This window comes from Coptis chinensis, chromosome 7 (genome assembly GCF_015680905.1).
Source record: "Coptis chinensis isolate HL-2020 chromosome 7, ASM1568090v1, whole genome shotgun sequence".
In the NCBI taxonomy this organism is placed as follows: domain Eukaryota; kingdom Viridiplantae; phylum Streptophyta; class Magnoliopsida; order Ranunculales; family Ranunculaceae; genus Coptis; species Coptis chinensis.
In genome coordinates this window covers 78,203,560-78,208,570 of record NC_141462.1, presented here as the reverse complement: position 1 = coordinate 78,208,570, position 5,011 = coordinate 78,203,560, and the positions used below count along the sequence as shown (strand labels likewise).

General features: G+C 38.5%; 1 pseudogene across 1 annotated transcript; it reads right to left on the bottom strand.

Moving 5' to 3' along the window:
• Positions 1-712: 712 nt before the first annotated feature.
• LOC147489080 (glycine--tRNA ligase, chloroplastic/mitochondrial 2 pseudogene) lies at positions 713-1,615 on the bottom strand (annotated as a pseudogene). Its single transcript, XR_015202846.1, has 3 exons — positions 1,465-1,615; positions 1,272-1,342; positions 713-848 (listed from the first exon to the last, which is right to left on the bottom strand). The product of XR_015202846.1 is annotated as a glycine--tRNA ligase, chloroplastic/mitochondrial 2 pseudogene (transcript).
• Positions 1,616-5,011: the final 3,396 nt, after the last annotated feature.

The following is a 5,011-nucleotide window of genomic DNA, read 5'->3' as shown; positions in this document are numbered from 1 at the left end:
TAAATAATCAAGCACCATCTTAGATGTCCCACTAATTCTAGAAAAAGCTATATTGTTGCTCAAAACCTACAAATTGGAAAACATTCCATTAAATACATTTGAAAAAGAAAAGGAAATTGGAAGGAAACGTAAAGACATCAGATGTCCCAGTTTCATGCCTTGCTTGATTTGGAACAGACTCCTTGATATCCATTAAATACATTTGAAAAAGAAACTCCTTGATATCCCAATTGACAAGTTCTCCTTGATATCCCGTTGGCGCCTGTGGAATTGGTCGCATGGGGTTGAGTTTGTGCACTACCTTTCATCTGGTTTTAAACGGAAACACACCACATTAATAAAAAATGTAGATGAGCGCCAAAAGCATACAAAATTATGTTAAAGATAGACATATTTATCGAGATAAGTGACAATTACCTGTAATTTAGAGTTGTAGAGGTGCACATATATGCACTCAATGAAGTGGTAAGTGATTTCATTGAAGTTTGTGACAAGCTTGAAAAAGAATGGACCGTCTCAAGAATTTCCTTTAAACAAACTAACAGCATATCGATAGTAAGTCCCTCCCCTAATAGGATAGAATCTAAAATGTTGAAAGTATGAGACGTTTTCAGAAGCTGATCATACCTAACACGTTGGAGAGTAACCATTCATGTTAACAGACTGATGGAAGTATAAATCTAGAAATAGCAAGAAGAACGATCAACAAATTTCAGATTAAAAAATCGTACGCAGGGATTGCAAGACCCAGTGATAGCAAGGACCGAGCTTCTCGATCAAAAAATTCAAAGTGCTTTTGTAGATGATCAACACTGGCATGTTCCAAATAATAAGCACTCATTTCTTTCCTGCAATGAATTTGGTTATCATAATTAGTTGCACCTTTCAAAGTTGACAAGTATTATCCATGTGCAAGTATGAGAAGACTGAAACCCTTCTACAGAAATAGGTAGCTCTGTAAAACAGAGGAATAAGATTACAGAATTATTAAATAAAAGAAAAAATAACAAAAAAATTATACATACATACATATATACATGCAAGCACCAAAAATGAATGACATGAGAAAATTCATTACCGAACGCGAAAGCGGCATAGATAGGATTACATAAAGATATCATTAGAAAATTCCAACAAGATTAAACATATTACATCCAACCAAATAATAACTACAAGCTTTACTAGACCAAAAAGTTGCATATCATAGACAAAGAAGTAAGCAGATTGCAGCAACTATTGATAGATCTTTAGTCATTAATTAGTTTGCTTACTCGTTCTCCATAAAAAGCTCTCCATATGTAATTCCATCAGCATACTGAATTTTCTTGAAATGATCGACCCCCTGAAAATTAATTTTTAAATAAAATGTATAAGAATACCGAACAGAAAATAATGTCTTAGGATACAACAATATTTTCTTATAGAAGGTGCATAAGCAGGGTAGTGATATTAATCAAAGCTCACCTGAAGCAGCATAAGTATACGTTCAAGGCCATAAGTTATTTCCATAGAAATTGGCAACAACTGAAGACTGATGTAATGGTCTCTTCTCAACCTATTACCAACAACGCAACAACCGAAAGTCTGGCTATCTTGACCTTCATGCTTGATATCATCATCTCATTACCGACCGGCTGAATCGCTAAAACGAAGGCATTCTCAAAAAGCCTCCTGGGCTAGCTCCGCATGGAAAAGTGACATTTTCTCGATGAAGGAAGGGATCTTACTTTTGTGGTGTCAGCCCAGTCGAAGCAGGTGTCCCCTTTCTCTCTTTGGAATTCTCGCCATTGGTCTTGAATTATAAGCACCGGACTCGCTAGAAGCTAAGCGATGTAATGGTCCTGAAGCCATTTGACGATTCCATCGGACATCTATAGGACTAGAAAGCAGTCCGCTTTTGTTCTGAACAAAAGAAGACCTTACTGCCGAATAAAACTCCGACAAACACCCAGCAGACTTGACCCATATGACAGAATCCCCAAATTGAGTACATAACCGAGCAAAGATCGTACAAATTGTCCTAGCCAACAACCCAACAATCTTATCATAAGTCTGATTCCACAACGAAACATCTTTAAGATGCCTAACATCCTGCTTATGCCACGTCAATTTCTGCTAAAACACTCTCCGACTCTCCTCATGTTGATTCTATTGAAGCTTCCTCGACGTCTGTTCCAACTCATTCAAAACTTGACATCGCTTGCCATAGTTTCTTGACCTGTCCATTAAGTTTTTCCTTCCCATGATCTAGCCACTAGTTTGGGTTGTAAATGAGGTCTCTCCAAGAGCTCTCCATAGACTCTATCTTTCACCCCATTCACTGAAAAAAAAAAGAACTTCCGCAGGCAACGGTGCATCCAAGTAATCCCCAATACTGTTGTAATCCACCACCTCGATGCCAACCAAACTTTACTTAGTGAACTTGAAATTTTAAAAAGAGTGAGATGTAAATATTTCAAAGTAGAATAGCACATACCTAAGTTTCAACATTCCTTCCAGTCGCCACCCGTTTCCCTCCTCCTTTATTGGGCTTGGGACCGACAATGCAAATAAATTTGCATTCAAGAGAGTTAAAGTGGGGTTAGTACAATTGAGTAGAGTCCACCACCTAAATATCAAACACATAGACATACATACATATGCAAGTTCCACAATGAAAAAAATAAAACTAAATAGATGAATAAGATAAACTATTCCATCTAACAAAATTATCCATAGAAAGACAAAAGTCAGACAAAATGAAGCTTACATGTCTAATAAAGTACCTTAAGCTTACATGGAACTCAAAATGAACCTTACATGTCTAATAAAGTACTTAAGCTTACATGGAACTCAAAATGAAGCTTACTAGTTCAAGTTTGCTTCCTAACAACGAGGAGGGAGAAAATTGAGAAACGCTTTTAGGCCATATAACATTTCCGCCCAATTTGTCCAAGGGTTCGAAAAGTGGTTATATGGTTTGGGGTATCTCACATGAGCTTTTCGATAATCGCTTCAATGCAGACTAGGAAATTGCCCTCCCTATGGTTCTTCTACCAATTTTATGTCCCAGATCAACATTTATCACCCTCCCGGATGCAACTTTTCTCAAAGGCCAATGAGCTCTAACATCCACTTCAACATCAATGTAATTGCTTTCCTGAAAAGCAGTGCAAGAAACATTACTAGTCGAAAGTATACATGTTTCATTAAGAACATAAAAAAAATTAAATAGATTACATACATTGGAACCGTGGTTACGTGAAGAGAATCCACGCGAAGAAGATGGTCCATTAGGGGTACTAGGCGTGATTGGTATCATCACGGAGAGAATCAGACCTTTGTTTTGAGTCGGTGATCTACTTGCCCTTGAAATTTGTTAGTCACCTTGTAACGCCCGTATTTTTAAAAGACATATTTAATTATTTATTAATTAATTTAATTAATTATTTTCAAAATTCGTCGGATTGGACTCGGGATACGTGGGCCTGGTTTTGGGCCCGAGTCTGTGTTGGGCTTGGGTTTCGGACCCAAGTATATAAACACATTTTTCTAGAAAATAGGGTTCCTGGAGAATAAAATATATTAAAATGGAGAAGAGATGAAAGTTGGATTTCTGGAGGTGGAGCGCGACGGCTCGGACTCGGAGAAATTCGTGGAGCTGTTAGGACCTGTGAGTAGATTTTATCTTTCACTGAGTACTAAAACTATAATTTTTGTCCGTTTAGAATTTACAATTTCATAAACTATGGTTTTCGTCGGTTTAGTATTTACCAATTTACTGTAAGAGTTTCGTTCTCGTTCGTTTTTCGTTTTTTCCTATGTCGGGTTTTTGTTCTCATTACATTCGGGGACTGGTTAGACGTTAGAATAGTATTCACTTATCATTGAAATACTATGATACTGGGGGGTGTCGGTACATTTGATAGAACTGTTGTAAATATGTTGAGGTCGTTAATGGCAGCGCACCCCAGTATCGTTTTTTTTGTATTCTGTTGATTGTTGTGTTGTTTGTTTTGTTAAAGTGTGATTTGGGTCGTGTGTGGTGATGATGAAGCTCTCTAAACGCATTAATGGCACGACCGAAAAATCGCCCAGTTTATATTAAAATTTATTGTTTGGGTTTTGGTTGGGGATTTGGATGTTGGGTTATTAGTAATGAGATTAGGAGGATTGATGGAGGAGATGAGGGATGCGAGTGTGGTGCTGTCGAGTGGAGCTTGAGGCACCATTAATGGCAGCCAAGAAATCGCCAGTAATGGTTTATGTGACTATGATGGTTGTTTTTTTTCGTTTTTGATTGGGTTGATGTTTGGGTGTGAGGGGGTGTGTGTGAGGTTGGTTTGAGGGCTGTTGGAAGCTTGAGGCCGGCCATTAATGGCGGCAGTAAAATTTCTAGATCCGGTTTTGGTGATGTTTGGATTGAATGTATTAGAGTTTTTGTGTTTGTTAAAGAGGTAGGGGTTTTTGCAGGGATTAAACCGCGGGGTCAAAATGGGTGGTTGTGTAGAAGGTGTGGTGGCGGATTTTTGGGTGGGCTGGCTTGGAGAGAATGGGTGAAGGAGATGACATCAGAAGCTATGGTTGGGCCTTGGGCGAACCAATTAGCTACTGGGCGATTCCTTTTGTTTTAGTTTTGGGCCTTGGTTATTTTGTTTGGGCCCGATCTTATTTTGTTTTAAGTGGCCGGACCACATCGGTTTTGTGTTGGACCAATTCTTTTTAGCCTTTGTTTTGTGGACCGGTTTATATTAACGTTTTGGGCGAATCCACTTTAACTGTTTTGGGGCGATTTAATTATAAGTTTTGGGCCGTTTCTAATATTGCATGGACCAGTCCATTGGACTTAAAATAGATCTTTCCGGTCTTTACATGTTTAGACTTTTGGTTCTAAGGTTTTGGGCTTGGCCATTGGTCCGAACCACATGACGCGGGTCATGAGCCCATGAGCCATACACACCTTGACCTTAACCATGAACCATGGCTATGACCACGAACCTGTCGAACACCTTAAACGACGGTTTGACTTTGA